Genomic DNA, 14,107 nt, shown 5'->3' on the forward strand with positions numbered 1-14,107 from the left:
ATAACTGTCCAAACTGAAAGAAAACTATGAATGATAACATCATTTTTATCTTTCCACAGATTCATATTATACAATATATCCTCCTTATTTATAAATTCGGTGGTTTGCTGCTACTCTGTTGGTCTAATTTAGAAATTATTTATATTCTCATATTCAATGTATCTTACATATTAATGCAGATCTGAAGTGTAGCATTCCAGCCACAAACATGATGTATGATAAGGAATTTTAGTTTTGGAGCCATATAGATGCAGGCCCGCAATGATTATAAGATCGAAATGATTATAAGTCTGTATATATAAAAATATTGGCTGATATGTTTTGGTAGATTGTATACAACATAGTATATATTTAAAATGCGAGGTGAAAGGGCAGATTAGAAGGTGATGTAAATATGTACCATAAATCTCTTGTACAATAACACATTTAACTATGTGTATAATTAATATTGAAATGATGCTAGCAAAAGTGACTAAATAAGTGATGCTATTATTATTCACCAGATATTAAAATATAATTTACAAGAGAGCATCTTAAATGCTATTCTAGTTTTAATATAATACATACAGATGTGTCCTCATACATCGTTGCTTATAGTGCTCTATTTAGTCTTCTAAATCACGAGTTGTAAATAAAGTTTAACCACTGGGTGGCAAATGCTCCACGTTAAGACTACAGTGCTGAATACAATGCTGTGGCAGTAGACAGTGCATTGTGTGAGGCTGGCCAATCACCTTGTTCCCTTTATAAAAAAAAAAATCTCTTCTACAAAATACAATGCCACGCTACTGCCCTGTATTAAGTACTGGATTTTAATCACAGATACAGCATTGTTATTTCAGAAAGCATTTTGTTTTTATAAAATGGAAAGCAGCATGCAATCCACTGTACCACTCAGTAATTATCTCATTAATGTGACTTAATAATATGCTCTCAGAATCACTCATTAGTATTAATTACCACTGAGCTAGTTTTGTGCCTGTATCAAAGCACCTCCCACAGCCACGCTGCTGCCTGTTCATGCTATTGAGTCCTGTTATCTAATGTCTTTACTAAGTTTGGAATTTAATTTGCAGAATGCGCTTTATTATGTCTAGAAGTTTTCTTGGTTTCGTCCTTAATAAATGGAAAGAAACATGTAATCCACTGTACCACTCGCTCCCTACTGTACAGTATCTCATAAATATGACTTCCACGTGGTCTGCCATTCACATTATGCTGCATACTGTAGTATACAGGCTCTGGTGTCTGATCCTTTTGCAGACTGCTATGAAATAGTGGGTACTTTTACTCACACATAAGGCCATCAACCAAACTACACAAATGTACAGCTCTTCACTTATTTGAAATTTTCTCCAAACCGGGGCCTTTCCGATCTTCTGAAGATCTATTTTTCTCATCCACACTTATAACTTACTCCAATGCAGGATTGCAGGACTTTCTTCGGGCTGCACCCATTCTTTGGAATGCCCTACCATGTGCAATAAGACTCTCCCCTAGTTTCCAAATCTTTAAGTGTTCCCTGAAAACTCATCTCTTCAGGCAAGCTTATCGTATTCCAGATTCGCTTACTCAACCATCATAAGCTTTCCTATCCAATTATATCCCCACTGTACAGTCCACATATATCCTCCAAATATCTTCTCTTTCTGCACTTTTTATTCCTTCTGACCCTGGTTCATCATTGCTGTGATGTGATATCAAGCAGCCCATCTAGAACCATGCAATCTGGTGGACAACTATACAACAGATAGCATCTACCCTTATGTATCAATGACTATGTCCCTATAGATTGTAAGCTTGCGAGCAGGGCCTTCCTACCTCTATTACGTTTTTTTTTTTACCTACTGTAGTTTTGTTTTATATGTGTCTCCAATTGTAAAGAGCAATGGAATTTGCTGCACTACATAAAACACTGTTAATAAGTAATAAGACACTTATGGGCAGATTTATTAAGCTTGGTGAAGTGATAATGTGGCTGGTACTTTATCACCGGCCAATCGGTTCTTAACTGCGTAGTTACAGGCTTGGTTTGAAAAATGACAGATAGGAGCTGATTGGCTGGTGATAAAGTGCCAGCCACTTTATCACTTCACCAAGCTTAATAAATCTGCCCCTAAATACTAAGAATACAGTTTAACCCCTTCCTGACAGAGCTAGTTTTTGCGTTCCTGACAGAGCCATTTTTTTCAAATCTGACATGTCTCACTTAAGTGGGGATAACTTTTTTTTGCTTTTACTTATCCCAGTGATTTTGAGATTGTTTTTTCGTGACACATTGTACTTCAAATTAGTGGTAAATTTGGGTCGATACAGTCTGTGTTTTTTTGTGAAAAATACCAAAATATCGTGAAAAAATGGAAAATTTAGCGATTTGCAAAATGTTAAATTTTCTGCTTGTGAGACAAATAATCTTACCACTCAAAATAGTGAATAACTAACATAGACCATATGTCTACTTTATGTTGACATCATTATTTCAACTTCCTTTTAATTTTTTGGGACACTAGGAGGCTTACAATATGAATAGCAAATTCTCAAATTTTCAAGAAAATTTCAAACACTGATTTTTTTAGGGACCAGTTCAGTTCTGATGTGACTTTGAGGGACTTGTATGTGAGACACCCCCATTAATGATGCCATTTCAAAAACTGCACCCCTCACAGTATTCAAAACAGCATTTTGGAAGTTTGTTAACCCTTTAGGTGTTTCACAGGAATTAAAACAAAGTGTAGGTGAAATTTCAAAATTTCTTTTTTTTTGCAGATTTGCAATTTTAATACATTTTTCTAAGGAACACAGTACATTTTACTAGAGAAATGTGACTGAAAATTGATTCCCCCAATTCTTTTGTTTTCATAAATATCCTATATGTGGCCCTAGTGTGCACGGTGACCAAACCACAGGCTTCATAATAGAAGGAGCACCTACTTGATTTTGGAGCCTCCTTTTTATGAGATTATTTTTTAGGCACCATGTAGGTTTCTAGGCACCATAAGATGCTAAAAGTTAGGAACCCCCCCACAAGTGACCCCATTTTGCAAACTACACCCCTCAGGGAATTCATCTAGGGGTATAGTGTACATTTCAAACCCCCAGGGGTTTCACTAATTGTGGTACAACTGGGCAGTGAAAATGAAAAATTATTTTTTTTACACAAAAATACAGTTCTGGCTCCAAATTTGTCATTTTCAGAAGGTATGAAGGAGACAAAGCACCCCAAAATCTGTGCCCCAATTTCTCCCGAGTACGGCAATGCCTCACATGTGACCAAAAAATACCAGTTGGGTGCATGGCAGGACTCAGAACGGAAGGAGTGATTTTTGGATTTTGCAGCTCAGATTCTGGTGGAATTTTGGTGGGTGCTATGTCGCATTAGCAAGACCCCCAAAGCACCAATACAGTGGAACCCCCCCACAAGTCACCCCATTTTGAAAACTACACCCCTCAGGGAATTCATCTAGGGGTATAGTGTACATTTCAAACCCCCAGGGGTTTCACCAATTTTGATACAAGTGGGCAGTGAAAATGAAAAATTACATTTTTTTACACAAAAATGCAGTTCTGGCTCAAAATTTTTCATTTTCAGAAGGTATGAAGGAGAAAAAGCACCCCAAAATCTGTGCCCCAATTTCTCCCGAGTACGGCAATGCCTCACATGTGACCAAAAAATACCAGTTGGGTGCATGGCAGGACTCAGAAGGGAAGGAGTGATTTTTGGATTTGGCAGCACAGATTCTGGTGGAATGAATGGTGGGTGCTATGTTGCACCAATACAGTGGAACCCCCCCACAAGTCACCCCATTTTGCAAAGTACACCCCTCAGGGAATTCATCTAGGGGTATAGTGTACATTTCAAACCCCCAGGGGTTTCACCAATTTTGATACAAGTGGGCAGTGAAAATGAAAAATTACATTTTTTTACACAAAAATGCAGTTCTGGCTCAAAATTTTTCATTTTCAGAAGGTATGAAGGAGAAAAAGCACCCCAAAATATGTGCCCCAATTTCTCCCGAGTACGGAAATGCCTCACATGTGACCAAAAAATACCATTTGGGTGCATGGCAGGACTCAGAACGGAAGGAGTGATTTTTGGATTTTGCGGCTCAGATTCTGGTGGAATTTTGGTGGGTGCTATGTCGCATTAGCAAGACCCCCCAAGCACCAATACAGTGGAACCCCCCCACAAGTCACCCCATTTTGAAAACTACACCCCTCAGGGAATTCATCTAGGGGTATAGTGTACATTTCAAACCCCCAGGGGTTTCACCAATTTTGATACAAGTGGGCAGTGAAAATGAAAAATTACATTTTTTACACAAAAATGCAGTTCTGGCTCGAAATTTTTCATTTTCAGAAGGTATGAAGGAGAAAAAGCACCCCAAAATCTGTGCCCCAATTTCTCCCGAGTACGGCAATGCCTCACATGTGACCAAAAAATACCAGTTGGGTGCATGGCAGGACTCAGAACGGAAGGAGTGATTTTTGGATTTTGCAGCTCAGATTCTGGTGGAATTTTGGTGGGTGCTATGTCGCATTAGCAAGACCCCCCAAGCACCAATACAGTGGAACCCCCCCACAAGTCACCCCATTTTGAAAACTACACCCCTCAGGGAATTCATCTAGGGGTATAGTGTACATTTCAAACCCCCAGGGGTTTCACCAATTTTGATACAAGTGGGCAGTGAAAATGAAAAATTACATTTTTTTACACAAAAATGCAGTTCTGGCTCAAAATTTTTCATTTTCAGAAGGTATGAAGGAGAAAAAGCACCCCAAAATCTGTGCCCCAATTTCTCCCGAGTACGGAAATGCCTCACATGTGACCAAAAAATACCAGTTGGGTGCATGGCAGGACTCAGAACGGAAGGAGTGATTTTTGGATTTTGCAGCACAGATTTTGGTGGAATGAATGGTGGGTGCTATGTTGCACCAATACAGTGGAACCCCCCCACAAGTCACCCCATTTTGCAAAGTACACCCCTCAGGGAATTCATCTAGGGGTATAGTGTACATTTCAAACCCCCAGGGGTTTCACCAATTTTGATACAAGTGGGCAGTGAAAATGAAAAATTACATTTTTTTACACAAAAATGCAGTTCTGGCTCAAAATTTTTCATTTTCAGAAGGTATGAAGGAGACAAAGCACCCCAAAATCTGTGCCCCAATTTCTCCCGAGTACGGCAATGCCTCACATGTGACCAAAAAATACCATTTGGGTGCATGGCAGGACTCAGAAGGGAAGGAGTGATTTTTGGATTTTGCAGCTCAGATTCTGGTGGAATTTTGGTGGGTGCTATGTCGCATTAGCAAGACCCCCCAAGCACCAATACAGTGGAACCCCCCCACAAGTCACCCCATTTTGCAAACTACACCCCTCAGGGAATTCATCTAGGGGTATAGTGTACATTTCAAACCCCCAGGGGTTTCACCAATTTTGATACAAGTGGGCAGTGAACATGAAAAATTACATTTTTTACACAAAAATGCAGTTCTGGCTCAAAATTTTTCATTTTCAGAAGGTATGAAGGAGAAAAAGCACCCCAAAATCTGTGCCCCAATTTCTCCCGAGTACGGCAATGCCTCACATGTGACCAAAAAATACCAGTTGGGTGCATGGCAGGACTCAAAAGGGAAGGAGTGATTTTTGGATTTTGCAGCTCAGATTCTGGTGGAATTTTGGTGGGTGCTATGTCGCATTAGCAAGACCCCCCAAGCACCAATACAGTGGAACCCCCCCACAAGTCACCCCATTTTGCAAACTACACCCCTCAGGGAATTCATCTAGGGGTATAGTGTACATTTCAAACCCCCAGGGGTTTCACCAATTTTGATACAAGTGGGCAGTGAACATGAAAAATTACATTTTTTACACAAAAATGCAGTTCTGGCTCAAAATTTTTCATTTTCAGAAGGTATGAAGGAGAAAAAGCACCCCAAAATCTGTGCCCCAATTTCTCCCGAGTACGGCAATGCCTCACATGTGACCAAAAAATACCAGTTGGGTGCATGGCAGGACTCAGAAGGGAAGGAGTGATTTTTGGATTTTGCAGCACAGATTCTGGTGGAATGAATGGTGGGTGCTATGTTGCACCAATACAGTGGAACCCCCCCACAAGTCACCCCATTTTGCAAACTACACCCCTCAGGGAATTCATCTAGGGGTATAGTGTACATTTCAAACCCCCAGGGGTTTCACCAATTTTGATACAAGTGGGCAGTGAAAATGAAAAATTACATTTTTTTACACAAAAATGCAGTTCTGGCTCAAAATTTTTCATTTTCAGAAGGAATGAAGGAGACAAAGCACCCCAAAATCTGTGCCCCAATTTCTCCCGAGTACGGCAATGCCTCATGTGTGACCAAAAAGTGGCAGGACTCAGAAGGGAAGGAGTGATATTTGGATTTTGCAGCACAAATTCTGGTGGAATGATGGTGGGTGCTATGTCGCATTAGCAAGACCCCCAAAGCACCAATACAGTGGAACCCCCCCACAAGTGACCCCATTTTGCAAACTACACCCCTCAGGGAATTCATCTAGGGGTATAGTGTACATTTCAAACCCCCAGGGGTTTCACCAATTGTGATAAAACTGGGCAGTGAACATGAAAAATTACATTTTTTTACACAAAAATGCAGTTCTGGCTCAAAATTTTTCATTTTCACAAGGAATGAAGGAGACAAAGCACCCCAAAATCTGTGCCCCAATTTCTCCCGAGTACGGCAATGCCTCACATGTGACCAAAAAATACCAGTTGGGTGCATGGCAGGACTCAGAAGGGAAGGAGTGATTTTTGGATTTTGCGGCTCAGATTCTGGTGGAATGAATGGTGGGTGCTATGTGGCATTAGCAAGACCCCCGAAGCACGGTGAAATTATGAACCTAATATTCCATAGATGTGTGGTATATTTTAAAACACTCCTTTATACATAGGCCGGGTTTGTCGGGGCAAGTGTCACACTGGAAAATAGTTTGCTTTCTTATTCCCTTTTTATAGCAAACTTTGCACCTTTTTTGTGTCCTGCCCTTTTTTCCAGTGGAGGGGATTTCATCAGGAAAATGCTGCCCTGGTACAATACGGGGGCCAGTACTAGAAGTACTGGGGCCCTCTGCCTGCTGGTTCCCAAATATTAGGCCCTTTATGACTTCCTCTTGAAAGTGCATAAATGTCCCCCTCTGGCCGGTAGAACGGAATAGCACGTAAGCGTTATACAGTGCCATCTGGATGATATACACGGCCACCTTCTTGTACCAGATTTTTGTTTTCCGCAGGGCACTGTACGGCTTCAGTACCTGATCTGAAAGATCCACTCCGCCCATGTACCTATTGTAATCCAGGATACAATTAGGTTTGGAGGTGTGGGTACTGGTACCTCGTACAGGGACGGAGGTGGTACTGTCTCCGTGAATTGTTGTCAGTATAAGGACATCCCTCTTGTCCTTATATTTGACCAACAACATATTTTCGTTGCATATTCCCCTGCTTTCACCCCTTCTCATTACTTGGGCAATGTGCGTTTTTGGGAGGCCTCTTTGGTTCTTGCGCACAGTACCGCAAGCTGCTGTACCTCTTGAACCAAGGGCCTTAAACAGGGGGATGCTAGTGTAAAAGTTATCCACATAGAGGTGATAACCTTTATCCAGGAAGGGGTGCACTAAATCCCAGACAATTTTCCCACTAACACCTACGAGGGAGGGGGGGCATTCTGGCGGTTGAATTCTTGAATCCTTCCCTTCATAAACCCTAAACCTGTGGGTGTACCCTGAGGTGCTTTCACACAGTTTATACATTTTTATGCCATACCTTGCCCTCTTACTGGGAAGGTACTGGCGGAATTTAACCCTTCCTTTAAAATGTATAAGGGACTCGTCGATACAAATAAATTTTTCAGGGATGTACACCTCTTCAAATTTGGCACTGAAATGATCAATGACCGGCCTGACTTTGAATAGCCGGTCAAAGGTGGGATCATCTCTGGGTGGGCACTGTGCATTATCGGTGTAATGTATAAATTTAAGAATTGTCTCAAATCGAGTCCGGGGCATGGCCATACGGTAAAATGGAGTACTGTACAGAACATCTGTACTCCAATATTGCCTAATTTCTGGCTTTTTTACTATGCCCATATGAAACACCAGACCCCAAAACGTCATCATCTCTACTGCATCTACAGGGGTCCACCTAGCAAATGATGACGTGGGGTTTTGAGCAATAAACTGCTGGGCATATAAATTAGTTTGGTCCACCATTAAATTTATAAAATCATCAGAGAAAAATAATTTGAAAAAGTCAATTTCTCTGAGACCTGTGGAATCAAATTGGATTCCTGGCATGGCCAAAAACTCAGGAACCTGGGGCTCAAAATTGTCTGGTGGTGGGGTCCATACTAGATCAATTATTGGGGGGGGAATCTCAGCTGATCTACGGGGGCGTCTTTGAGGGGGTCCCTCATCACCAGAGGAGGAAGAGGAGCTTAAGACGAATCCTTCAAATTCCCCGCTTGCATCACTGCCTGTGTCAGAGTCAGAGGCAAGCATGGCATATGCCTCCTCCACTGAATACATTCTCCTGGATGACTGGGAGGACATTTGGGAGGACATTTGGGAGGACATTTGGGATGCCATTTTTATTTTTGTGTTACTGGTAGTGAAATGTTTCAACACGTGTATAGTGTAGGGGGGGGTACAAACTTTATTTCAATCCGGGGGGTATGTAGTGTGTATGTGGTGCAGAAAAAAAAAAATACTTTATACCAATAAAAAAAAAAAAAATGAAGGGGTTAAAAATAAAAAATTGAAGGGGTTAAAAAAAAAAAAAAAGGTCCTGCGCCAAAAATTGAGCACAGATGTTGGTCAGTAACGTCTGTCACTGAACAGCGCTCAAAGGCAACAGGAATCTGATCAAAAAAAAAAAAAAATTGATCAACCCTGTGCCGAAAAAGCTGATCAGTGATGTACGTCACTGATCGGCGCACAGTGGCCACAGGACACCCACAAAATCAGTGTGTGTAAAAAAAAAATTAAAAAAAGACCCCACAGCACTCACAAAAAAAAAAAAAGGTGATCAGTGATGCGACACTGATTACCAGTGAGGGACAGCAGGTGCACAACCTTTGGTGCAACTGACAGTGCAACTGGCAGCAACTGACAGGTATATATATAAAAAAAAAACCTCTGCGCCCCCAAAAAGTTGCTGATCAGCACAGATATACTGATCAGCACAAAAGGGGGGGTAGCAGACACAAAATATACACTCTCTATCACTCTCTGTCACTATCTCTCTCTATCTCTCTATCTCTCACTATCTCTCACTATCTATCACTCTAGGACACTGCAGCAGCAGCACTGACAGTTATATGTATAAAAAAAAACTGCACCCCCAAAAAGGGGGGGTAGCAGACACAAAATATACACTCTCTATCACTCTCTGTCACTATCTCTCTCTATCTCTCTATCTCTCACTATCTATCACTATCTATCACTCTATGACACTGCAGCAGCAGCACTGACAGTTATATATATAAAATAAAACCCCTGCACCCCCAAAAAGGGGGGGTAGCAGACACAAATCTCTCTATCTCTCTACCTCTCACTATCTATCACTATCTATCACTATCTATCACTGTATGACACTGCAGCAGCAGCACTGACAGTTATATATATATATATAGAAAACCCCTGCACCCCCAAAAAGGGGGGGTAGCAGACACAAAATATAGCTCTCTCTGTCACTATCTCTCTATCTCTCTCTATCTCTCTCTATCTCTCTCTCTATCTCTCTATCTCTCTATCACACTGCAGCAGCAGCAGGAAGTCTCAGGAAGTCAGATCCAGGAAGCGTCCAGCACGCTACAAGCAGTGATAAGGTGATCAGGTAAGGTATTTGCAAGGATCAGGTAAGTATTAGCAAGGATCAGGTCGGTATTCACGGCAGGCAGGCACGGTGACCGTTCTGCACGCTATTCCAGACCGGAATGGCGTCTGCAGCGCAGTCACCGTCAGTTTAAATGTCGCGCCTTGGCTGTGATTGGTCCGTGGGTCCCACGGACCAATCACAGCCTTGGGGGCAGGTGGGGTGAGGGTGGGGTGAGGTGTCATCGTCACCGATGACCCCCTCATGCCCCCTGACGCCCGGCGGTGATTGACACCTGTGTTACCGAGCGTCCGATTCGCTGGTAACACAGGAAAACGCTGTGAATGGCTGTTCACACTGAACAGCCAATCACAGCGATCGCCGACGGGGGGGCGACATCGCAGCCCCCCCTGGGCATGCAGGGACATGTCTGCTGTCAGGGCAGGCACGGTGACCGTTCACGGCAGGCAGGCACGGTGACCGTTCTGCACGCTATTCCAGACCGGAATGGCGTCTGCAGCGCAGTCACCGCCAGTTTAAATGTCGCGCCTTGGCTGTGATTGGTCCGTGGGTCCCACGGACCAATCACAGCCTTGGGGGCAGGTGGGGTGAGGGTGGGGTGAGGTGTCATCGTCACCGATGACCCCCTCATGCCCCCTGACGCCCGGCGGTGATTGACACCTGTGTTACCGAGCGTCCGATTCGCTGGTAACACAGGAAAACGCTGTGAATGGCTGTTCACACTGAACAGCCAATCACAGCGATCGCCGACGGGGGGGCGACATCGCAGCCCCCCCTGGGCATGCAGGGACATGTCTGCTGTCAGGGACAGCAGACATCGTCCCTCTGTCACTGCGTCTCGAGACGCAGTGACAGTTTAAACTCATGACGTACATTTATGCCATGTGTCGGGAAGTACCTCCCGGCCATGACGTAAATGTACGTCAAATGTCGGGAAGGGGTTAAACCAAGAAAATATATACAGTAGTGATTATGTAATAAAGAACTATGTTTCAAAAGTACAGCTTTTTTGTAATTCAGGGTTTCTCAAACTCCATCTTCAAGGCACCCTGACAGTCCATTTTTTAAGACTATCCATGCTTTTGCACAGATGGTATAGTTGAAATTACTGATGCACTAATTACAGTAAGACACTGTGTTTATATTTATATATACACACTCCTTTTTGTCAAACCAAAGTTTCCTTAATCCATATCTTCCAGTCAAATTCCAGGTTTTCAAGATCATAAAAAATATTCTCTTGTTTAAAGTTATATATATGTATATACTGTAGTTTTTTTTTATTTTAATGTAGTGTGTCATACATTATTGTGGCTGCATATATTCAGGCCTTCAGAATGAGCAAACTAGTGCTTCCCTACTATTATGACATTCTAGTGATTAACTAAATATAGTTATAGTGTATTATATAAAAGGGGGAAAACTCTATTGTACCAATCTACTTTTTATCTGGTGCATAAATTACATTTATGGAGGAATTTACTAAAGGATGGGTTTTCCCATCCAAGCCAGTGGTGCTGAGTGAGGGGGTACTAATTACTGGGGCCATATAGGTAATTGTTAGCATAAAAATAAGCAAAGATCGTGTTTACATACCATTAATGAAGAAAGGTTATTCTAATCATAGTTTATAGTATCGGGAAATATATTAGTAGGGATAGCTTAAAAATTTGAATGTAGCAGTTAAGTGTTTAGATGATTTAGTAATATGTATATGTATATATAGTTGGGTCTTACTACAAGAATATGGTTTATTGTGTAGATTGTGGGTTGTGTTGTGTAAGCATACTTGGCTTCTTCTGAAAACTAGTTTCAGAGAGATTAAAGTTGGTAATAGAATTCTGAAAAGCGCCCCATTGAGGGGGCATGTCTTTCAATATTGTCACCCCAGATGGGACCATTATTATTATATTAAAGAGAGATACTTTAAATACAATAAGTGGCACCATATGGGGCCCAGGTCTAACGGAAGGACCAATTTGGGCCCCCAGTACCTGACAGCCGCAGCTGCATCATCTCTCCTGTACCCAGCACATGTTGCTGTGTGCTGGGCTGCAGTGTGTCCAGGGAGGTGCTTAAAATACAATTTTTTCTGTATTTTATTCTAAGGGAGCATAACCACACCTCCCGAGATTAAGGAACTACACATAAAATGCAGGGCAAAGAATAGTATATAGTTAAAAAACAATATAAACAATTGTATTATCTTCACATTTCACAAATTTTAATTATGTATAGAAAAACCAAGTAAAATATATGGCTAAAAACCTGTGCTCAACACTAGGCAGCACTATTATATGCACTCTTGAGTTAGTAATAATGTCTGTCACTACTGTAAATTGTGCCCATATTATCCTCATAAATTAAAAACCCAGCAGTTTTGACCTGCCATCTTGTAACCCTAGCATAAAGACTTTCCTGAGGCTCATCAATCATGAGGTCAACAATGTGCAAAAATGCACTAATTTTAATAATTTGAACAAGAATGAGAAATGCGCCCTTAAGACTCTACATAATTATAACACAATTGGGTTTTGATTTGATACAGGAAGAAACATATTTGATTGCACTTTTACATTCTACTGAGTACATTTGCGCTGTAATTACAAGAGAAAGTTGCATCTTAAGATGTACCAGGAGATTCACCTTATACTTTTTTGAATCAGGAGCCCAGCACATGATGATAACTACGGATGGCATGTTTGTGGTTAAGGGCACATACCATGGCAAATACATTTTCATATAACGTATGGACAGTGTCACAATACAAAAATGGAAGAAGATGTGTGGAGCATGATACAGAAAATAGGTGGATCTAGTAGAACCACACTAAAGGAAAAAGAGATAAGAGAACACAATACAGAACATACAGTATAGAGAAACACACACACACACACATATATTTCTCCCCCTCTTACCTCATTCTTGGTTTCCTAACCCTCTCTTGCCAGAGTTAGACGTTGGTGCGATGCTGCTTTGAGGTGGCATCTATTTCTGGGAAGAGGGGGTGCTAAAATCTCGCCTAGGTCACTAAAATGTTCTGAGTCGACCATGTTTGCTTGAATAGGTGAATCGCTTCTTTTGCATATGCCCATGATTCTGTATATGGGATGTCCATTCTGCAACACTCTTCTTACTCTTCTCTGTTGAATTTGAATCTGCCTTCACCTAAATCTAAACACCACTGACCTTTGGTACTCAACAAGTACAAACAACACAAAGTATGTTGAAAAAGCCACCAGGGTATAGTTATTTATCTTAACTATAGGAAGAACAGTGTCAACCATTTACCTTCAAAGAGGTAGCAAGTAAAAATTGTATAGCATACTAACACAAAAGTACTGGAAATTGCATAAATACAACAATACAAATCACGATGAGATAATATCACCAACAAAAAAAACATAAGAGACTAGGCAGATTTTGAATCATGAAAAGATCAGTAAAGATCAATGAATGAGAATTAACTATTAAGGGTGCAACCATGAACGTTTGATAGAAATCTCCACAAAATCACATCGAAGACATGCACAAAAATCATGTAATGATGATAATTCACAATATTGATGGGAAAATAGAAAATAATATAGCGAAAAGTACAAGATTAAAGGAATTGCACCAATAATTCAAGAAAAATTCCACAATACCGTATTTTCTGCACTATAAGGCGCACCAGACTATAAGGCGCAGTCTCAATTATGGACTATAAGGCGCAGTCTCAATTATGGGGTCTATTTCTGTACTTGACCCATACATGCTAAAACAGCATGTCTCTTCACTGGTGCCATTTTCTGGGGTCATCACAATGTACGTAATATGTAGTGTATGTATTACGTCCCGGTGTCAACAGGAAATGGTCCGACAGTCAAACTCAGTGCACACATAAGGCGCACCTGATTATAAGGCGCACAACCTATTTTGGCAAAAGTTTAAGGCTATTAGGTGCGCCTTATAGTCCGAAAAATACGGTAATTGAAACACGCTCCATTTCTATTAATTCCTTTGACTTTAGAACTCAAACTATAACTATTAAGGAGAATATTCCTAGAAATATAGCAATAGCTCTACCAAGCTCTCTGAACTAATCAGCCCAATCCTCCCTATCCTCTAATAAAACCTATACACAACAATAAACACAGCCATACATACTTCAATCTTACAGTATGAAAAAGAGTTTCATAATGTTGCAAATTCGATTTGTTTCTGGGTTCCATAGGCATTGGCTTTCAATG

Source organism: Crinia signifera, chromosome 5, assembly GCF_055691185.1.
Source record: "Crinia signifera chromosome 5, ASM5569118v1, whole genome shotgun sequence".
Classification (NCBI taxonomy): domain Eukaryota; kingdom Metazoa; phylum Chordata; class Amphibia; order Anura; family Myobatrachidae; genus Crinia; species Crinia signifera.